Raw genomic sequence first — 23961 nt, 5'->3', positions numbered from 1 at the left:
ACTATTGATTTACTTCTCAGTATCCTTCATAATTATGACAAACTTAATCACAAACCTTAGAAAGGCTTGACATTATACAATGTTAGCAGGCAATTTAAATTAGATGTTAGTGAGGTATGGCCAATAATAACCGGACAGCCATTGCCCGGGTACCTCTTATGGAGAGCCTTAGAGAACCTCAAAAGTCCACCCTCATGGGTCCCTCCTTCTCTGAAGGCAAATCTCTCTGCAGGACAGTGTCTTTATTCAGTCTGCTCCTGACATCAGAAGGAAACCACAGGCATTATCTACCTGTGTCGCACCCTGGGGACACACCAGTTTACAAGTAGAAATCAGTGTGGGTAAAGGAGGGGAAACTGTCACAGCGCCTTTCCGAATGTAAGGAAGCTGTCTGTTCTAGAGACTCTCAAGAATGCTTCCCAACCCGTGCACCGTGACCCCCTTGGAGGTCAAACGACCCTTTAACAGAGGTCTCATATCAGATATCCTGCACATCAGATATTTACAATTCATAAAAGTAGCAAAATTACAGTTATGAAGTAGCTCCAAAATAATCGTATGTCTAGGGGTCACCACAACATGAGGAACTGTACTAAAGGTGTTCAGCACTAGGAGGGTTGGGAACCACTGGTCATATAATGAATATATGAATATAATGTAAATATATAATATATGAATATAACATAAAGCTGCTTCAACATTTAGGTTGGCACAGTGGTCTCTGGCCACTGCCCACATTCACCCCTTAAGAGTATTTTCTCCTGCTTGGCAGCCCTTCGCCATCTTGCCCACTCCCTGTTGGCAGACATGACCCACCCTAAGGGTGTGAATCACTTTTCACCATCATAAATATCTCTCCTGTTGTGACCTTCAGTGTCCTGGGTGCTGCCTATGACACAGCACAGGCACAAGTGGTACCAGCTTTGCAGCATGTTGGCCATGGAGCCAGAGCTGATCACAAAGCCCACCATCTCAGTCTTCACCTCAAGCACTCTGACTGACAGCATCCCTCTCTGGTCATGAATGTAACCGTCCTGCCAGATGTACCTTCCCCCTATAGCTGGGAAAGTTGCTCATGATTGCCCTCTATTTTCTTCTCACGGGGCACTGGTCTGTGAGTGATGCTGAGAGGCCTGAAGCCCAGCCTTGTCACTGTCACATCTTCACAGAGGTGCTCTGTCTCCACAGTTTCATCATCACCCTTATCCTCTCTACAAAATCTCTCCTTTCCGGAACCACCAGCCTATGTAAGGACCCCCCCCCCCCCACTCCTCAGTCCAGAATGAATAGCCTGGCATGCGTGCACGGGCAGCTGCCCCCTCCACAGCTGGACTCAGAAATGCACAGCTCCCTAGTGACCACTGTTGCCCCAGCACAGGCCTGCCCCCATGCCGAGGAAACCTGGGCCCCCGACCTGTGAGGATGCCAGCCTCTGGGTGCCCACCTTCACGCTCTGTGTGAGGAAGAGTGAGAGTTGCCATTTTCTCTTCATTGACGTTTATGGAACATTTGACGTGTTCAGGGTCTGCAGAAGAGCCCTGACTCCCACACAGAGGCTTGCCAGTCAGATTTGTCCTGACCTCCGCCCTGGGAGTCCAGGCTACAGGGCAGAGTGTGTTTTGCCAGTCCTGACAATGAGCTGACATCTAAGTCTAATAAAGTTCTCAAATTTGGGCAGGGCGAGTTGAACAGGGAGAGTTTCGTAATATGGCTACACAGAAAAAAAAAAAAAAACAACTTATTTTGTACGTCTTGATTTCTAGATTTGAATCCAAAAGTCTGGAATGTACCACAGTTCACTCTCTATAGATCCCCTAGGGTGGAAGATAAGCATGATTTCATGCATAGTTTATCTTTTTCTCCAACTGCAGCAATCACTTTGCATTGCTCATACATTGTTCTCTCAAATTTTTTTGAATTAACTTTAATTTCTATACTCAAATAACCAGCTTCTCAAAGGCATTTTACTGATACTTTTTGAAAATCACTCTAGTAGCCAGGTGTGGTGGCACACACCTTTAATCCCAGCAATCCCAGCACTTGGAGGGGCAGAGGCAGCCAGATTGTTGTGAGTTCAAGGCCAGCCTGGTTTTCAAAGCGAATCCAGGACAGCCAGGGCTACACAGAGAAACACTGACTTGAAACCACACACCTTCCCCAACCCTCCCTCCAAAAAAAAAAAAAAAAAAAAGTCACTCTAGTGATTTTTACGGGCTGCAAATAAAATTCAGTATGGAGTCTTGGCTGATTGTGCAACACTAGGTATGGCTATGTTTCTGGCCTATACTATACTGCCCTTTATAGGTTTGTTGTATGAAAAAAACCCAAAAATTATAAAAAGCACCATCCGGCAGAAATCAAAAAGGCTCAAAATGTCATTCCAAGTTTCTGCTAGAAATGTGGCCTTCAGAAAGAAGACACCTGGCGCTCGAGGGCTCCCATCCCTGGCGGGGAGAAGCAGCATGCTCTCAGCTGTCTGCTGTCCAGTCCTGTGTCCTGCTCAGCTTTGGAAGCCATGTCACTGCTACCACCTCATCAGCATTTATGAATATGCAATGTTTGTTAGACACCACATTAAAAAAAGTTTATCCCAAACAATTTTGACATTAACTAAGGCTCATGAGTTGATCTGGACGCTCAAAGTTTTGGACAGCCAGATGGTAACCTCCTCTGCAGGCTGAGAAAAAATAAAAAGGATGGGCTTTGATTTCCATGTATCCTTTTGTCTGAGAACCAGTAGAGAGCATTACAGAAGACATCAATGTGAAGAGGGAGCCAGAAGTATAAGAACAGAACACAATGGCTACTCTTGCTGATGGTGGAATCTGAATCAGGGTTACTATTCTAAATATTTAAAATAACCAATCGAAAATGAAATCCTCATATGGCCTTTAAGACATTTTAATAACTGCCCTTTTGTTCAAGAGACTTTATAATGTGAACTGAATAGACATGTCCCCCATCTTTGGGAAATTTGTCTAGCAAAGATGGTTCATTACATACAGAAAGTAGTTACTGTGTCTCCTCTCGACCAAGAACTATTCTACAAGCTGGGGACATAGTGGAGATGAAAGGAGGGAATCTGAAGCCCAGAGCTTCTGTTCTAATGGCGCTAAACAAAGGGCGCACAGAGGTTAAGTAGCTAGTATCCGCTCAGCGGGAGTACAGAGCGGTAGGGAGAGGTGCTAGGCAAGCGCTGGTATTAGACACAGGGGGTGGGAAAGGGTGAGCAAGTGTACAGACCCTGAGGCCTGCCTCGGGTGGTGGGGCTGTGACAGGGACGATCTGGAATGGAAACCTGACTGGGCTGAAACACCTCTGGTGGTCAGGAGAGCAAAACTCTAGGTCTATCTGTGGGAAAGATGCTGAGGGTGATAAGACAAGAATACTGTCTTGTCTTGTCGTGCAATTATACATTAGGTATTGTAGCCTTCAAATAGAAAACGGCTCATACGACAGGACCTCTATCCCAGTGCATAAAATAAGTAAGACCCACCGAGGAGATGAGCAGCAATATCCGTACACTGGGACCTGGATGAACTTGACGAGGAAAGAGCACGGGACCCACGCGCGCTGGCACACCCCTGGCCCTGCTTCTGAGTTGCCGTGATGTTCACTGCGCTGTTTCACCACAGCCCCTTTCCCTGGTGGACTGAAACCATGAGTGGGATGGATCTTTCCTCCTTTAAGTGGCTTCTCTCAAGTTTTCCTCACAGCAATGAAAAGCTGACTGACACAGAACATTTGTACCAAGCAATGGATTCATTGCTGTGACTAAGCTTTGTAGCAGAGACCTTGCTTCCATTTTAACCCCATATGAAGAAATGTGTGAGCTGAGTTTAAAGGTGAGCTCTAACTCATCTGGTGGAAGACATCTCAAGAACACAACAATCTATGGCATGAGCTGGCCAGCTGCTCCTAGCCACATTTACAGTAAGAATCAGGGAGTCAGGGGAGGGGGAGGACATAGAGAAGAAAAACTTCAACGAAAAACTCACTCTTGGCATTTCCAAGATGAATCATCAAGATGGTTCATTATTGGTGGAGGAGTGTGAAAATTGCCTTTAAGAGACTTCCTCTTGAGAAAACATCACCACTGGATCACTGCGTTCACTGTGCTCAGCAACACATATCTACATGGCTGCTGCCCCCACGGTCTAAGGAGAGCCAGCCACTGCTTGAGCTTTAGTAGCAGGCATCGTGCGGTGCTGGTTTTCCTGTAATTCAGAAGGGCTGTGGGCTCATCAAAGGTCCCCCCATGTTTTCAAAGAAAAACCTTGGAAGCCAGACAGTGGACAGCAAGGCTGGAGTCCCTGCAGCTAGCCCCAGAAAGGGCAGGATGCGAGGCTAGGATTGTGAGCTCTAAGTTCCAGTGGAGACCCCAGTAAATGATGGCAGGAATATGGCTCATCTGCAGAAGAAAGCCACAGGAAGTGAGGCTGGAGAGCCTAAGAGAAAGGCCAGTGAACAAGGCTTATGAGCAGGACTATTCATGCCCTTTAGAGCCCACTGATGCCATCTTCTATCCTAGGTCTCAGACATGGAGCAACAGGATGCCATTTTGCATTGTGGTCTGCCCTTACTTTGGTCTCATTCCTCCTTTCTATGTGCCCATTCCTTCTCTTTGAAAGGAAAATGTTTGCTCTGTGTAATTGTGTCTTGAGAGCTTACAACTTATTGTTTTTATAGAGGCTCATAGCTAAGAGATTGCCTTGTATGTCAACATGAGCTGTTGAGCACTTCTGCACTGTTGAGATTTGGGGGACTCTATGCGTTTTGCTTTACTAAGTAGCCGCGAGCCTTTGGGGAGCAGATGTGAGCCCTGTGGTCTGAGGAGATGTGTTGTGGGCATCCAGCTAACAAGGGGTAGGCTTGTGATAGTTAACGTGGTCACTTATTGGATTGAGAAATGTCACAGAGATCAGGAAAACACACAGTTGAGGACATCTGTGAGGGTGTTCCCACAAAAGATTCTGAACAAAGACCTTCCCTTGACCATGGGCAGGGCCACTGCAAAAGCTGAAGGCCTGGATAGACAGAATGGAAGAAGGGCAAAGACTATCAGCATAGATGAGCACACTCTGTCTGTCTGCTCCCTCTCTCCCCCAGCCTCCCACATTTTCTCTTTCTCCTTTTCTTCCAGGTCACCACAATGTGCGCTACTCTTCATGACGCTTTCCCCGTCGTGATAGTCTGAAACCAGCAGCCAAAATGAATCCTCCCCTCATTGTCACTGTGTTTGGCCACAACCACAAATCCATCTGCCTAATTCAGATGGAAGGGCAGTTTGCTTGGTTCACCAGCAGCAAACAGTAAGGACGCTGCTGTCTGGAAGGCAGGCCTGAGTCTCTGCGCATGAGGGTGGTGGAGGTGTAGCCGTGGAGGCAGGGCTGTGCTGGCCGTGCTCCCACTCCGGTGTTGTCACGGAGAAAGCGGACAGGAGTGGCTCCTTGAAGGGGCTGGTGCAATGCGAACACACTGCCCTGCTCTCTGGAATGGTAATTTTCTCCGGATAAAGTGCCCTTTCCATGGGATACATATGTTATCTGAGACTTTTCAAAATGCATTTCCTTCCCTTCTGTTTGAATCCCTCACTTCCCCTTCTAATTTGAAGTTAGGTTCTAGGCACTAGTTCATAGCTGCTTCTCCTTGAATTGGATTTCCAAGCCATCAAGGTGAGGTTTGTCACCAAGATTCCCAAGCTCTGGGCATGCTAAAACGTATCTGCAACCCAAGTCAGTGCTCTGCCACTTACAGACGTGTGCTTACTGATGTGAACTTGAACTGTAAAGATCACAAGTGGGGAAGGAAACTACAAAGTTCCTTTTCAAGAATTTCTATTGGTAGAAACAGGATAGCAAGCTTTCCTTATACCTTAACTACTATCTGTGAATGAGACTAAGTTCTCCTATTTCTCCCAACTATGAGTGGATGTGCACACATTTGTAATAAGATAAAAAGATGGTGCTGAGCAAGAAAAAAAATTGAAATTAACTTCATAAGAAAAACTGTAAGATGTAAAAATGGCAGCACACATTCATACGGTGTTTTCCCAATGATGTCATGATGGCAAATGGACTCGTGACAAGACATTTACCATGAACGCAAATATCATCAAATAAGTGAACACTCAAGCCACAAGGATGGTCCATGACCTCCATCATTATTAAAGTCATAAAGACTGGCAAGGTCCAGTACTGCCAAGGATGCCAGCAATAGCTCCCCTCCTACCCCGCTGGTGGAGATGCTGGCCCGGTATGGCTGCTGGGGCAGACAGTTGATGGTGTCTCACAAAGTTAACCCAAGAATTCCACTCCTGGACATCCCCCAAATGATTTAAAAACTGTTTCTGTGTTACCAATTAAAATTTAACACTCCTAAAATGTGTTTTGAAAGTTAATAGATGTTGCAGCATTGTAATGGAATAATATTTACAAGAAAGATGAGCTAATTGATTTTGGAAATAACAGAAATCTTAAGAATATTTGTCTAAGTAAAAGAAGGAAGTACGAAAAGTTATTGCAATGTAAAATTGATCTTATCTTATATCACAAGAAGGGGAAAACTTTAAGATTAGAGAAGATGGTTATGAATTGCAGGGGGTAAGAAACTTCGGCGGGGGGACTTTTCTTCTAGAGCAGTGGTCCTCTCCTGTGTGGTACTGTCTGGAAGGACAGACTATAGGGTTGCCAAGACCCACAGCACTACATTATAAGAGGGAGGAGACTTTCCTTGACTTTTTAAGTGAAGATGTTGAGAACATCAGGGTAGAATGAAGACTGTGTTTAACTATGTCAAACGCTTCTGGCTGAATGAAGGGAAACCAAAGCAAACTAAATGTCCTTGGAGAAATCCCATCAGCCTTGGCAGTGTCCTTTCTGGGAGGTGAGCGGTGGAGCCACCTGCTCCCACTGCCATGCGGTGCCTGCTGCCATGCTTTCCCTGACATGGAGGCTGTATCCCTTTAAACCACGAGCCCAAATAAATCCTTCTTCTAAGTTGTTTCTGCTCCAGTATTTCTTCCTAACAATGACAAAGTAGCACATATGAGTCTTTTCAGGGCAGAGGCAAGCAGTCATGCATTACATACAAAAGAAGAAGGAAAGAGTCTAAACCCCAATATGTGTCCAGTGCTAACTTGGCACCAACAGTCACAGTTTTCAGGCTGCTGGGGAGATGGGAGTATCCAACACACACTTTACTTGAGAGGAAAATCCAATTTCTCTTCAGTTCTCAAGCACCAAAAAGGTGGCACGTTAGGCCCCTGCATCGCTTCAATAATGCGGAAGGTAGATCTCTTGTCACTTTGTCCAATGAATGTGAGGTTCAACCACGGAAAATAGGTGGGTCATTGCTGCCCGGCACTTTTCCAGTCATGTCTCCTGCCCACGTTTTATTATTATTGTGTCTATGGAAAGGTCCCCTGCACCACAAGGAAAGTATGAAGAGTGACCGCCAAGTACTCGTTTTTATAATTAAATAAATGTGTGGTATAGTAATAAATGTACAGTATTCCATACATTCATTACCGCAATAAATACGTGAAGGATGTTTCAGACCAGAAGGGCATAAGTCCAGTCATTTGTCATAAAGAAATTCTCTTCTTTACAGCAAGGGACTGTGTTGCAAAGTTTTATGATTTTAAAGAATATACAGATGGGGTGATGCACCCATAAGCTTCCTCCTCTTGCCACTTTTTGTAAATTGAGTTGGATTATGTCATTTCCTCTGATGCCCCATAATGAAGCCTTAAGAGTAATGACCCTGAAATGTAGCTTAGCTGAAATGGCTTTTGCAGTGCCAGAAAAAGATGATTCAGACTTGGCTTAGGAGCTGCTTCTGAGAACTGCCAGGACAAAGGGCAGAGGTAGCTCGCCAAGGAGCCCTGTCCCCTCATAACCCGCTCTGGGAACAGTGGCAAATTGCTGAAGAGAAACACAAAGCTGACATTCTATAAGCAAATGTTTGTCACGGAGAAGCACGTTACATACCGAGATGTTTACAACGTGTGTGTGTGTATGTATGTATATGTACATACATAGATATATTCCTTTTATTCTTAGGGCATGGAGGGATTTGTCTGTTTGGATATTTGGGGCATTTGGATCCAGTGGTTCTTCATTCCTTGATTGTAATAATGTGGCCTTAAACGTTGTTAACCAATTCCTACAGTAGACACCAGTCTAAAAACAGGAGCTCGGGTGAAGTTCTAAGTTTGCTATCATTCGTCTCCATTCTCCTAGGAATTAAGAAAATCCCATTAAAAATATGGGATGGTCTTGTTCATTTTTGTGTCCTGCCAGCAAAGTTCAGGAAGCATCTGTCCACCTGGGTCCCTGCTGCTTCTGGGACAGGGCTCTCCGCCACTTCTCGGGGAAACTGTCCCCAGATACCTTGTTAGGGAACTCGTCTCCACATGCCTGGCGAATGTCTTTTCGTCAGCATCTTATACAGCAATGGACCACCCAGTTATCATATTCCTCCCGGGCTATGTGTCAAGCTGCACATTTATTTTTCTTAATCTTTTCTCAAAAATCAATTCTGTGAGTCTCTTAATCATTTTTATTGATCTGCCTTGAATTTTCTCTAGGATGATGGCACCTGTCTGCTCCTGAAATACAGGTGCTGTCTGCCTCACTTATTGTCACAGGCCCGCTCAGGTCCTGCTGGGCTGCACGAGTGCTCAGCACGGGCATGCCAGCTGACTTCTTTCTCCAAGAGCATCTATCCCCACGGTTTGTGAGACCCCACCTAACAACCCGTGTCTTAACCACTTGGGCGTCATCTGCTGACTCTACATCAGATTCCGTTAGAGACACGGCATCAACATTATTAAGTGCCTGAGTTCACTTTCCCACTGTGTCTGTAAATTTCCAAGACTGCACAGCTACCTCCCATCCAGAATCCTGCTTCTCTGCTCCTCACTGAGACATACCGTAAGTGGGGTGAACGTTGTGAGGCTATGCAGAAAGAGAAATGCTGACTATGTTCTGCCCAAGGATCTCTTACTTTGCAGAGATGGCGAGCTTGTTGAACATGACAATAACCTGCCTGACTAGTGACAGAGACCATCTGGGAAGTAACAGGAAATCCAGGATTCTTAGTAGGTGTGGTGAGGAGACAAATTATTCCATGTGAGAAACAGGGTTGGTGACAGGCTGTGTGTGTGATATTGGGCCCTTTGTGTGAGCACCAGCTGATAGTCCAGGGGTTGCTACTATGGTTTCTTAAATGTAAATATCCATGAGAGATACAATTATTTGGGTATTTACTTACATATTATTTTGCATGAAGGGGACCGAACCTAGATCCTCATGCATGCTAGGCAGGTACTCTACCCCTGAGCTATGACCTCAGCCCTATGGTGGCCTTTTTTTTTTTTTTTTAATAGAAAGTAAGCTTGTGGCTTTCCCTGTGGAGCCATGAACAAAAATCTATTCATCTTGAACAGGGAATGTGACAGATCAAAGAAAAGACCCCCATCCAAATCTTACTTGGGGACCTGGTGAGACTAATGGGGCCACTTCAGGAGGCAGAGGACTGCTGCAGCTCCATCAGTGAAACGCCTACCCTAGCTGGGGTAGCGGTCCCCCAGAGCTCAGTCTCCGGAGCAGAGCGCTGTGCCCACTTTGCAAGCACGCTGGAGTCTCTCAGCTGTTGTTTTCTTCTTATACAGGCTTGGGGTGGGGCTCTGGGGACCTTCTAATGCTCGTGAGCTTCCACCTCCTCCAAGAGAGTGTTTCATAGACTGGGATCAGAAGAAAGGGGAGGAGGACCTCCCCGATCAGTGGACTGGTTGAGGGGTATGGGAGGGGCAGAGGGAGGAAGAGTGGGTTTGGGAGGGAGGAGGGAGGAAGCTACAGATGGGATACAAAGTGAATAAACTGCAATTAATTAAAAAAGAGAGAGAATGTGTGTGTGTGTGTGTGTGTGTGTGTGTGTGTGTGTGTGTGTGTGTTTCAAAGATACAGCTACACCAAAGGCGAAGAAATATTCAAAGTGCATTCTAGGTAGGAACAGCTCCTGTGCATCCTTTATCATGTTTTCTCATTGTTTAACTAGATGTACAGTGTCGTGTGTGTGTGTAAGCCCAAAGGGTGCAAGATGCAAACCCAGGCATATTATGTAAGAATCTGCACACTTCCTAATGACAGGAATAACTCCACATTGGAAAACACAGGTGCATACAGGTAGATGATGTCATCACAAACACAAGCATGAAACTTTTTATGAGTCAGGTTTTTATGAGTTGGTTCATCTCAACCAACTGTTGAAAGAAGTACATAGTTCGAGATGGAGAATTAGAAAACTATGAGATGTTAAATTTGTTTTTAATTAGCTTGTTAAAAAAAAAACATGAAATTTTGCTGAACCCTCTTTAAAAAAAATCCTGTGCCTGTAGGTGCTGGCGAGATGGCTCAGGAGCTAAGGGCTCTTGGTAGATAATTATGAGGAAGAAGGTTTGAGTACCAGCACCCATGGAACAGCCAGATGTCCCATCCTGCTCATGCCTGCAACCCTGGCTCCAAGGCCGATGCAGGAGGATTGCTAGGACTTTCTGGCTTCTAGCCTATCTGAGAAAATGAGAGGCCAGGATTCAGGGAAAGACCCTGTCACAAAGGAATAATTAGAGGGATAGTGGGCACCTGATACATTCTTGTTTTCAGGAGTATGTACAGGTGTGTGTGTCCATGTATACATACACATACACAGATACATACATATACATACATACATGCATACATTCATACACACAGACAGACATAACAAAATTTAAAACAAATTCTGTGCCTAGAGAAAGATTCAGTTGGTTTCTGTGTTTGCTTTTAGGTGTTTTTGGAGGCAGAGTCTCCTGGGCCCAGTTTACTATGTAGCCAGAGGTTGGCTTTAAACTCCTGCAGGGGAACACCATCATACCTGAAGAGTTACTTTTATGAAAAAGAAGAATCAGAATCGCCAGAGTATTTCAGATCCTGCGAGGCTTCCTTGGAAACAGCTCACTCACCTATGTACCCTGGGTTTCGTCCTCACTTGTTCAGGCAAAACAATTGCCAAGGCAGAGGAGACCTTCACTCTGGAAGAAGTAATTCAAAGATAAGGATGGCTGATATTATCCCCTCGTTCTGTCACCTCCCACGTGCTCTTTTCTAGAAAAGCAAACGCCTCTGTCTCCTCTTTGTAAGGTTGTGTGGCTCAGCTCACCTAAAATCAAATTCAAATGCATCAAATCCCTAAGTTAGAATGAAGAGAGGTACGTCAAGAGGATTCAGTTCATCCTCCAGAGGATGTAAGACCCATTCCTAAAACATGAACACAACACCGAGAGAGTAATGAGGGCCAGCCTCCAGGCATGTCCCTCACAACTGTGCCAGCACACTGAAGATACACTCCCAGCTCGCCTTTCCAGAGTTTGGAGGCCTCCAAGAATGAATTTTTAAATCTATGACTTAATGCCTGTTACTAAGCGATTCTGGCTGTGTCAATAAATTTGTTCTCAGCTCTAATTGTGTTAATGAATTGAACATAATTAAACTTACAACATGTCATGAGTTTCTTCTGGCAGAACTCAGTAGATTTTTCAAAAACAAAAAACAAAAATCTCTGTGGGGAAACACTTAGCCTCGGTGTCATGATCCAATCTCTGGAGAAAGGGCTGAAATGAAGCGTTCCGGAGTTTGCTTTGTGGAGAGCATTCCTTTGTGAATGAAGCTGAACTCCGTTCACAATGGCAACAGCCTCTGCTTTGGTTAACTCTGCTAAGCCGGAGCTCCCTTAGGGGAGAAAGTATACATAAGGATGATTAGTTTTGATTGACAACTTGAGGAGATTTCAAGTCACAATGGAAACAAGTATCTGTGCATGTCTGTGAGAAAGTTTAATAAGAATGATGTAACTGAGACAGGGGCATGAGTGACTCCATGGGTTAGGGTCCTGGACGGAGTAACAAGGAGAAAGCAGGCTAAGCAGGACAGTCTCTGCCTCCTGGCTGTGGCTGTGGTGTGAGCAGCTGCCTCTGCTCCCGCTGCCCTGGATCCCACACCAAGATGAACTGACCCAGAATAAACCCTCCCTGCCCGAAGCTGTCCCCATCATGTTGTCTCCGCATTTTATCACAGTAGTGGGAAGGGTAGCTAAGACAATCCATATTATTTTACCATTGCCTTTATTCAGTAAAGATCCACACATAAAAGCATTCCAGTTTGCTCTCTGTTGCTGCAATAAACACCACAACAGACAGCAACCAGAGGGAGAAAGGGTTTGTTGCAGTTTCTACTTCCGGGTTAGAATCCATCACTGAAGGAAGTGGGGGCAGGAACTTGGAAGTAGAAATGAGGCTGCTTACTAAATCAGTCACTGAGAATGTTCAGCTGGCTTCTTTAGACAGCCCAGGGCGATCCTGGCCCAGGCACTGTGCCGCCCACGGTCTTCTAGACCCCCTTACATCACCCACCCATCAAGACAGTCTGTCAGACACGGCCACAGGCCAATCTGATGGAGGCCATCTTCAACTGAGGGGACTCTAGACTGTGTCACCTTGACAATAAAAGCCAACCATTCAAGAGTGCAGGTCAGAAATGACTTGGTTTTCTTTAAGGGGAGAGCCTTCAGGAGTTTGACCATGCTCCAGCAAGCCATGGGAAATACACATTGGACTTGGTTTTGGCTTTGGTTTAGTTTGGTTTTTCTTTTCCTTTTCTGCCTTTTTTTCCGGGAAAAGGGTCCCAAGGGTGGAGTGGGGAGTACCTGGGAGGACTGGGAAGTATGGGTGCTTTGGGTTCATAATAGTCAACAAAATATTATGAAAAATATATAATTAAAACTGCACCTAAACTTACAGAAGTACATAACTGTATTAAATAATGAACGTCTGGCTGACCATAAATAGCAGTAATGGCTTCTCTATTTTGGAAAGAATTTACATGGAGTAAATGAGAGTCTGAAGATACAAATTCTAATGTTGAAAAAACAAAAGCCCTCCCAAAACAAACAACTGGCCAAAAGTTTAAAAAAAGAAAATCATACAAATGTCTAGGAGTGAATTTGGCTACGAGAAAAATTCACTGGGAAACTACTCCATGGGAACTCACGGGAGAAGGGACCTGTCATCTCTATGGTCATCTCCCATATATCTGGACCCTAGGATTGAAGCTTTTCCATAAAGGACTAGATTCGGTCCTCACAAAAGCCCAGGAGAGGCGGTTGCCCCTTTCTGACAGGAGGAAGCTAAAACTCCAAAAGGTAGCACCACTGACCTTGCCAGAGCTTGACTGTGAAACTTGAGGTTCAAATTCAAGTCTATCTGATTTTCTTACTGTACACAGAGCTCCAGGCTACCCAAAGGAAACATCTGAGAGATATTTTGCCCTCTGGATCCAGTCACCAGGAGATTGCTTTAAAAAACAGACCAGGAAAGCCTGTGTAACTTCACCCTGGGTGTGCTGTTCTCATGGCGTCTGCAGGATGGGACAGGACTTAGACACACCCTGATGGCTGCTGCAGTGAGCCATTGTGAGTGTTTAAAGGCAGCTTACCGCTGACGATCTCTCATTTGAATCATTATTTTATGAAACATGGCTGTCAAAAGAAAACCACTTTATGGCTGCAGCAATCCATGTTGATAATCCTGTGGCTAGTCCTGCATCCACTCTGGTAGAATTTACTGTGACAATGGCCACTCTCAGCTGCTCCATCGTAGTATTGAATTCTCCAGTCCAATTACCTAAAATATAGCTCGACAATTGTTTAGACAGATTTGCAGCACAGGAAAAATTCTCATGTTGTATGCTAGTGACACAAAGTCCAGCATACTTTCATTGACAGCCAGGTTGAGCGATTTGCCATAGGGTATCAATTTGCTCCTGCAAGAGGTCAATCCTCTGATTGAACACCATCAAGCTTCCTTTTAGTTGAGCATTAATTCCTTTATGTACAACTAAGGCATGAGCTACATTGGCTAAATGATTATTCAGGGTCTGAGCAGTCTGCCCAGTATGACTCATGGCTAATGCCCCGGTGGTAGCTCCAACAGCCGCCAATGAGATGGTAGTAACAATGGTGGCTGTAGTTCCAAGATCCCTTTTCTGTCTGAAGAGAGTCATAGCGTGAGGGGCATCAATGGGCACAGGCACCCAGTGAGGCATGCGAGTAACCAGGGCATACCTAAATTTACTAGCATTCCAGCATTGGGCAAAAAAGCAAGTATCATTACCACAATTACTTGGCTCTATCTGGCTAATAATGAATAAAAATGGGAGATATAAACAAACAGGTGTGGGCTTATAGGAAATATTATGAGAAGCCTTAACCCCTCGTTGGAACATCCTGCGTCAGTTCTAGAACTAGCAGTGGTGGTGTCCGAGGTCTGAGTAGGTTCAGGAGACCATTGCCCCCAGGGGCGAGACGTGCTCCATGCCAATTGACTAACTCCATGTTTTCCTCCAATTTTGAAAGTCATTTAAGGTTCTTAAATTATTTTTTTCCCTTTTTTTTTAAAATTTTTCATCAATTACACTTTATTCATTCTGCATCCCCCCATAAGCCCCTCCCTCCTCCCCTCCCAATCCCACCCTCCCTCCTCCCTCTGCTTGCATGCCACTCCCCAAGTCTACTAATAGGGGAGGTTCTCCTCTCCTTTCTGATCTTAGTCTGTCAGTTCACATCAAAAGTGGCTGTATTGTCCTCTACTATGGCCTGGATTGCTGCAGCCATGAATCATCTGAAGGAATGGGCGGGCATGGGAGCGTTAGCAGGCCTTCTGGTGTTGGTCTCCTTGGTTTGCCTGTGGTATATATGCAAGATTAGAGTCTCACAACAGTGTGATGCAGCCATGATCATTCAGGCCTTTACAGCCATTGAAGCAGGACATTCTCCCCAAGCATGGTTGGATACCATAAAAAGCTAAAATGATACGCTCAGGATGCGAGGCTAAGCACTGCACTCAGGGTCAGCAGCTTTCGACCCAGAGAAGAGCATGTCTGATTGCATGCGGGTTGATGCCCCAGGTCCCGCCTCTGAGAAAAAGGTATCAGACGGGTCTGATGCTCTTTGGGTGGATGACACCTAAATGAACATCTATACAAAGTCCCAATTTATTTCTAATATCAGAGATCAGACCTCTACTCTTGCCTGATGCGTCTAAAACAAAAAGGGGGAACTGTAGAGAGCTGCGGAATGCTATGCCTTAAAGATGGAGCTGGTTTCCGCCTTCCACCTTCCCGATGGTGAGTGCTCTCTGTCACGAACAATTCCACATTTGGCTAAGGCTGAGGATCTGGCTTGCTTCCATGTATGTGGACCTATCTGCATTGCCCACGTGGCACGCCTGGGTTGGCTACCCAGAGGCTATTTAAGCTGTGGGCTGGCTTTCCCCAGGGTCCGAGGATTGTTCAAGGTTCCTGAATAAACTGCATTGAAACACTAAAAAAAAAAAAAAGAAGAAAACCACTTTAAAAGCTTGGTTTGTGATAAAGAAAATTAAATAAATCAAGACCTAAAAGTTATTTATCCCTTATGGGCACAAGAAGAGAAAGTATGCTCCAGAAACCACAAAGTTTGTACATGTGTACTAGGTTTTGCTAGAACATTCCCCAGTAATTTTGCAGGGTGACTCGTGTTTTGCTGTTTTCATATGGGTGAAAATTTGGAAACAGAATAAGATATCTTCTACTGTGGGTTGGCCCAAGAGTGAGAGATCAGAATGAAAATTCTCTTCCGGTGTAAGCCAAGTTTCATAGTGGGACCTTGAGCTGAGGTTTGAGAAGATAAATTGCACAGCAGCCTCAATGCAGAGCTAACTTGTTTCTACATGTGCAGCTCTTGGGATTGACCAAAGGTAACATTTATCCCAGGACCCGCTCACGTACCCCATAGGCAGGGGTCAGGAGCATGGAAGCTGGGCCTGGAGGAGGGTCGGGAAAGAGGAGAGGCAGCAGAGGGGAGGAGGGGAGGCCAGGGAACTGGCTGCCAACCTCTCATCCCAGTAAATAATATTCACCCCTTCTCACAGTTACTAGTTTTCTTATGTTAAAGAAGCACATCAGAGATGGCCAGGCGGCTCAGCAGGTGAAGGCACCTGCCTCCAAGCCTGACCACTTCAATCTGACCCTGGACCCACAGGGTGGAAGGAGAGACCTGACTGCAAACATTATCCTCTGACCTCCACACACCACACAGTAACACATGTGCATGCATGCGCCTAAACTTGTGCATGTACACACACAGAGAGAAGAAATCTAAATATGTAATAATTCTTTAAAGTACACTAGGGACTAATACTAGTGAAATGATCATTCTCTATTTATACAGATAAAGCGAATTCCATGGGATCTGTGAGTGAGTGTGTTTAGCAGCCTCAGTGGGGCACATAGTTTCTGTGGTGCAGGTCAATCTAAGCAAACACTGACTGAAGGAAACATTTGCCATGTCCTGTCATCCTCAGCAATGAATGGCGTATCGCTAACTTCCGGAGGCCTGCCTCCTCTCCAGGAAAGCCCCTGAGCTCCTCGCCCGGGGAACTTTCTCCCTCCGTCCCACAGCAGCACTCAAGTGAGGTGACTATTAACGGCGTGAAGACAGGCAGCACACTGCAGTTTCTATTTAGAAGCTACATCCAGCAAAAAGCACAGGAAGCAGAGGTCTTCAGTGACTTCAGTCTTCAGAAGCCTGAGTCTGACCTCTCCTTACCCACCTGCACTTAAGTAACACATTGCTTTGCAACACTCAGAACACTTCCAGAATTCTTCTCTATCATAGGGAGATAGAGCCAAGCCGTCAAGATGTCAGTCTTCAATGTGGAGACTTGGCAAGGAGCAGGGGGATGGCGATGTCTATGACCTCACTCACGTAGGAGGGAAAAGTGGGAAGTTTATTTGGGACTACAGAATGTTTACATGGTGACACCTGTCCCATTGGATGGCATTTTCCTGACTTTTTTCAACTTAAACTCAAGACGGGAAATAGAGCCAGCTCTCCCAGTGGAGCCAGGAAGATGCAGTGAGTTGTGACTCTCTTCTTAAAAACCCGCATCAGCTTCAACCGTGATGATGTGGGGAGAAGGAGGCAATGCCCATGAGTGCACGTCCAGTGAGCAAATGCGGCCGTGGGGACCCTGTCTCCCTGCTCTGTGATTCTTCCTCTCCTGTCCTGGAGATCCACAGATCCACAGAGAACAATTAGGAGAGCCACGCTATCATGGCACATTGTGACACCCCCTCCCCGCCTGTCCACACACAAGGCAGTGGGTAGCTGCAGCGGAGACTCTGCCAGGTGGCCAGCAGCTCCCCATCGTGCCCGCTTTGTGGACATTATTTCAGTTGTGTTCACTCCGAGGGAAGTTTCTCTGTGAGCGAGGGCTGAGCTGTCACCTTCGCTCACACATCCTGCGCTCTCTGTCATGTCCATCACACATATGGTGCCTGGCGGGGTGCACCCCCACTCCAAGGCCCTTTCTGGAGAGCAGCTGCTAACCCTGCTAGCCTGCTGCCTCCAGCCTCAGCACCACCTTTTCCCAGGTTTCTTGCTGAATCAACCAATTAGCTCAGATCATCTCTGACTGCTTTGAACTATGTCTTGTTAAAACACGAGTGGACGGGGACCCGGCAAAGTCCACAAGGCACTCTTAAGAGCTTCTGATCCCCTGAGTCTGGCATCTCCTCAGCCGTGCATTTAGTAGTGAGATTAGGGCTTAGGCTTTCAACATGAATTCTGGAAGAATCTTAGTGGAGAGTCTGAGAAGTGGCTTCATTGCCCCTTTCTTCAAGGCATTTTTCTCAGGATCTTTCTACAACCTAAGCTCAAAACCACATGATTAATTTTTTTTTTGGGGGGGGGGAAGAGTAACAGCTCTCTGCTCCAGGGATCAATGTTTTATTCTATAAGAGATTATCTTTCCTTCAGCAGCTGCACCTCGGCTTATCCTATCTCCGTGACAGTTCCCACCCTGTGTTCCCCGAGTCACATAATCAGAGTGAAGTGCAACAGCTCTGCGTCCTGCTGCCGATCACGCGGAACAGAGTCTAGGGTGGCAGGAGCCTTGCACTTTCTCTGCACTTTTGCATGCTGGGGAGGGAGGGGCAACGCCTCTGGCAGTGTTAAACTCTACCTGGCCGGCGGCGATAGTCTGCTTCCTTCAAAGCTGTCTTGCCTTGGTTCCAAACACTTACGCCCTCCTAAATTACACCGAGGACACACAGACTCTCACAAGGAATGCAATTGTAACTGGGACCCATAAAGCCACACTCCCTTAACACATACAAGGCTTCTGTAAGTTCCCAAAGGGCCCTTTGGAGGTTATTTATTTGCTGAAAGTGAAGTAGTTCCATTAAGAGACCATGTCTCACCACCCCTCAGCATTCATTCTTCACCCTGAGAAGCATTCTGGTCCTTTAACCACAGGATGCATCAAACACTTCCCTCCATCAGTTTCTCTGGAAAATTTTTTGAAACTTTTACAAGTAAAAACTCCAAGCCCACAAAGCAAGCTACCATTGCGAAAGCGATGTCCACCGTAACCATCTCCAAACTGCTCTGATATTACTGTAGATAGCACGATGGAGACAAGGAGGAAATGTAGGAAATACTGGGGACTTTTCTCTATCCTTAAAGCACTTCTCCCCACTGCGTTTCTTTTAGGTTTGCCCATTTAGTGTAATTCGTGCATATGGTCCAGCTGTGAAGACATAGCTGCGGACTCCTAACTTATTATTAATTAGGCTCATTAAAATGCGAGCAAGAGAACGCTGCCTAGGTAAACAATACCTTATGTCAAAAAGTCATTACTTGACAAGAGCAAGTCTTCTTACCTAAAGTCATTACTGATACTTGGTTGATATCTTTAAGGCTCCATGGGTGCCAGTTAACTACTTTTTACTGACATCAAGGACAGACACGCGGAGCTGAGAGGAGCCAGTGGTACGCACAGCCATTCTTTACACATCATTTCAAAATATGTCTGTGGGAGGTTAAAGGTTGACAGCCCAATGACAGGCCTTCTTCAACTGCCGCAGTGTCGCAGCAGGAGCACGTCAGGAAAATTTCCTCGGCTCCCCTGAATTTCTTCCATGTTCACATTTCTTTTCCTGTCTCGCGGGTTTGGAGGGACTGACAGCCCTATGACAAACACCTGGGAAAGACAAATGTGCGTTATCCCTGGTGGAGGAGAAAGACACCTGCCCTGGAGTGGGAGGCGTCTCCTGATGCTTGGCCAGATTGGAGGGGGAAAGAGTCTTGACTGGGTCCAGAGGGATGTCAACCAACACTGGCCCCACCACCACTGTTGTGAACTTGGCCGGGATGTGTGCGGGTGAGCTACAGTCTGCTGGAAGGACAGCTCTGTAGCCTGGAAGCCTGAGAGGGAGAGACACCTCGGTCCACACAAATAAGGTGTGCAGAGTCAGCTTGGTCCTATTAGTGGGAGAACATGGAGTATGGGATCAGGCCTGGCACTGAGGGCTCCGGTACCATCCCACACCTCCAGGCACAGCCCTACCTTCTGAGTCCTTCGCTAGGCAGCTGCAGAGGCAGCAAGCAAGCACAGGCAAGCCGACTTTCAGAGTTCTGGACATGTTTCCCTGTCTTTAAGAGTCTGTGCACGCTTGCAAATGAATCACTGCAGGGATGCAGGCTCCAGTCTAAATGGATCAAAAGAGGCCATTGACAGATGCTGAAATGAGTGTCTACCTTTAACAGTGGGTCAATTGATAAGTGTCTGACCTAGACTTCTGAGTGACATGAAGAGCTGTCAGGAAGTAATCTTTTTTTCCTAGTGGTGACAGTGAGGCCTAGGAAGACGAGATAGAGGAAAGAGGAACACAGGAAGGTTCTCACACCCTGGTGAGCATAATTATTGCCCCCTCAGACCAACCCCAGGCAGCATCCTGGTTCACAGTGAAGGTCCACACCTGTGCTGGCTGACAGAGTAGTATAATGAAGTCAGGAAGTCCAGGAATGGGCCTTGGAAAAAGCTACAACTTGCCTTAATCAATACATTGTTACTGTTACCAGGTTAATACTATCCCAGAGTAATTATTGAAAAAAAAATGCTCAACGTAAGGCACAACTGACCCATGTTATACAGGAAGTCTGCACTTTGTGGTGTTGTTTTGAGACAGGGTTTCACTATATACTGTGAAACGCTTACTGGCCTGGAACTCAGTAGACAGACCAGGCCAGCCTTAAATTCACAGAGATCCTCCTGCTTCTGTATGCACCCAAGTCTGGGATGTAAGGCAAGCACCCCCGTGCCCAACGCAACATTTTCATTAGTTTTCTCTTGTATGTGTGTATACTCGTATGTATAAATGTTCACCCATGTGTAGGAGCCGGTGTGTGCACGATCATATGAAGGCCAGAGATTGATGTCTCCCAGGTTGGGAGCCTTCTCGGGCTGGTCTCCATCTTGTGTGTTGAGAGTGAGTCTCTCACTGGAGCCCAGAGCTTGCTGATTTGGCTGGGCTAGCTAGCAAGCCTGCTCCTGAACACCAAGATGCCAGCAGGAGCGTCGTGCCCACCCAGCACTTAAGCAGGCATTGGCGCTCCGGTGTCAGACCCTCACAGCTCCTTGGTGAGTACTTTACACACTGAGTACAGACCAATGCAGGTTCCTCCTCACTCCCATGCCACTCATTCATTCTGTCTGGGAACCCCACCGGCTATGTGCGGTGGGTTGGATAGTGACCTCCCTCTAGTGCAGGTCTATACAGACCCTATAGGTGATGTCATTTGGAAACAAGGATCTTTGTGGATATAATTAAAAGTAAAGAAGAGTTCGTGCTAGATCCAGGTTTACCAAAAGCCAGTCCAGTCATGTGAAGAGGAGAGGACATAAGGACAATGGGTGGATGGAGGCTGAGCTTAGAGTCACACCATGACAAATATGGATGGCCAAGGCCAGACAGGCATCTTTAGGAGTCAACATAGGGACGTAGGACATGGGACAGTTTTTCTCTCAGAGTTTCCAGAAGAAACCAACCCCAGCACCTTGCCCCTAGCCTCTGGAACTGTGAGGAAAGGGTTTCTTTCATTTTAATTCCGTTCTTGTGGTCATTTATAAAAGCAGACTTAGAACACTAACACTCATTTCAAAGATGGCCAGGCACAGTGGTCCACAACTGTCAACTTGGCACTTGGGTTTGAAGTAGGAACATTAACTCGAATTCAAGACCAGCCTGGTACATAGTAAGCGCTACTGCTAGTGTGGGCTGAGGGAAAAATCATAACTCAAAGTAAACAAACAACAACAACAAACCTCCCAAACCACCTGCCACTTGCATGCTGACTATTGAAAGACGGCACATTTGGGATGTGAGCTGTTTTGGGAACACGTTGCAGACAGATACTGGCCAGGCGGGCTGGTTCAGGGATAGATTCATTGCGTCCAGTTCACAGCCCACCGACCCCAGCATTCTCATGTGCCCAGCATCCAGGACATCGGTACTCACAGCGAACGCAGCTTGGAGGAGTGGTGATTGCTGCAGACATTCTGGGCTCCCTGGCTCAGCTCTGCAATCTCGCTCACATTTTCTGAGTGGCGGCACCAGGCTGGGTTCTTCAGAAGACTTCTCGCAGCAAGTTCTCCTCTAGGTGGGGATTGAAAAGCTGTTAGGCGATGGAACAGCTACACCTAGAGCCGTTCATTCATGGTTGACAAGGGTCCTGTGCAGAAATGGCTAGAAGATGAACCCTGGATGGAACACCATGGTCATTAGAGCTATGCGAATGGAGAACGCTTCCTTGGCTAAGGGGACATGCTTGATGTCACTTATGAAGCCCTTCAGTGGCCATTGGTCATAGCGCATACTTGGCTCAGGCTCTAGAGAAGTAACCAGGGGCCTTGGAGCTGGAAGAACCCCTTGTGTCACTGCTGTACTGCTGAGATGCCATTGCTGTAACCTGTTTCAAATTGACACCGTAAGTGAAAGGGGGGTTGAAATAGAAGGAGCATTGTCAGCAGAGATGCTGGGACACCGCCCACATGATCAGTGGCTTTGGATGAAATACAGATGCACTCTCCATAGTTGAACCTATGCTCTTCTAAATTTGAACTTGTCTGGCTCAAAGGTAGGCTTTTATAAAATAGATCAGTCCTCCGAGATTTAAAAAAAAAAAAAAAAAAAGGAGGGGGGAAGAAGGAAGGAGAGAAGGAAGGGAAGAGAAGAGACGGAAGGAAGGAAAGAAGGAAGGAAGGAAGGAAGGAAGGAAGGAAGGAAGGAAGGAAGGAGGGAGGGAAGGAAGGAAGGACACTTCCTGGATCATTGTAGTGGACCCCTAAAGTACCTACCCTGCCCTACCCTCTTCCCTCTCCAGCATCTGTTCCCACAATGCTGAGCAGAATGGTCCTCTGCTAATATGATCTAGAGCTCCTGATTTCACTGATCAGTGCTCTGCAGTGGCTTCCCAGAGTACCCCAGTAAAAGCCAAAGTTCTCACACTGGCAGGTGACACCCTTGACAACTGGCCCCCAGAGACTCAGTTTCTTCTGCTGGTACATTTCCATTTCTCATTCTGCTTTGGACGCATGGGCCAAGATTCTTCCCTTGAATATGGAGGGCATAGTCTTGCCTTGCAGCCTCCACAAGGGCTGCCTCCTTTAGCTGGACTATACTGTCCCCTGATGTCCCCATGCCCCACTCCTCCATTCTGTCAGGTTTTTGCCTCGAAGGGCACTTTTTCACTCAAATGTCCTCTTTCAAATGATGTCTCCCCCTTCCTGCAAACACTCATTCCACACTGTTGTTCTGCTTTATTGTTTCTGTGCTAGTCTTACCTTGACCCGTACTGCAAAGTTTAACACTTACTACTTATTATGATTGCTGTCTGCCTTCTTCACATCCAGGATGAGGCAAGCTCCATAATGCAGTGTGTGTGTAGGCCAGAGGTCAAATAATGGGTATCTCCTTCAGTCACTCTTTATGTTATTTTTTAAGAAAGCATCTCTAACTGAACCTGGCCTGGACTAGCCGGAAGACTCCACAACAGTCCCAGGGATTGAACTCAGTCTTCCTGGTTGTGCAGCAAGCATTTCACTAACTGAGGTCTCTCTACACTGCAGGAAGTTTTATTTGGGACACCTGTATCGTTCTACATGTTTGGTGCGTTGCTTGTTAATATAGAAGCAGATAAAAAATATCCAATGAAGTGATGAGGGAAAGAAGCGGGGACAGGCTTAAAAGGAGTCAGGGTACAGACTATTCGATATTATAGGAAGGAAATTACATTTCTTTCTGAGTAAGAGGAGAGAGATCATCTAACTGTGTGGAACATTTAATTCTTTATGTAGCTGGTGGCCCATTTTTCTCTCCTTAGGAAGGTGGCCATTTGAAGAAGTTTATGAACTTATTGATACTATCAGTGTCTTTAGAAATCTTCATGTACACATTTGCCTCAAAATAGAACCAAATCTCATGGGTGTCCTCAGCTATGACAACTAATGAATTAATTTAAAAAAAAAAAACACAAAAAAGAGAGAGACCATTTGAGAACCACTCAGAGAACTGGTAAGCAAGCCCTTATGACAAGCCTTGAAAAGAGAAGTACTGTAACCCGAGGAGTCCCGATATAGTCAAGAAAAGTCAGTCAGCACCTGCAACTAACCACACTTTACAAGTGATGTCAGAGCTGTGGCCTGTGAACATCAGCATTCTAGGACAGCCCTAAATACCTAAAGACACTCAGGGATTGAGAATGGCTTTGGCTTCAACGGAAAGCTTTCCCTGTGTGTTCATAAACCGTTTGTGCCCATTTCCCACAGGGGAAAAATTACCTTTTAAAAACCTCACCTAAGTGTCTTCTGAGCTAGGCTGCATCTTTAGCAACATTTGTAGTGTTTCCCTTCTGTGTTAGAGCAGCAAATTCCCTCTCTCAATGCTTCCCTGACCTCCCTTCCCTTCTCATCACACACTGACACCTCTAGCCCAAATCTGCGTATTGCATCACCTCAGGAAACTCATGGCTAATTTCATTATT

General features: G+C 46.1%; 1 pseudogene; it reads left to right on the top strand.

Annotated features, from left to right (window-relative positions):
• The first annotated feature begins 1388 nt into the window (after positions 1–1388).
• On the top strand, positions 1389–21991 carry LOC110549241 (proteasome subunit beta type-4-like; annotated as a pseudogene).
• The last annotated feature ends 1970 nt before the right edge of the window (positions 21992–23961 follow it).

This window comes from Meriones unguiculatus, chromosome 11 (genome assembly GCF_030254825.1).
Source record: "Meriones unguiculatus strain TT.TT164.6M chromosome 11, Bangor_MerUng_6.1, whole genome shotgun sequence".
Taxonomy (NCBI): domain Eukaryota; kingdom Metazoa; phylum Chordata; class Mammalia; order Rodentia; family Muridae; genus Meriones; species Meriones unguiculatus.
The sequence above is the reverse complement of the archived record's forward strand: the minus strand, read 5'-3'. Positions and strand labels throughout refer to the sequence as shown.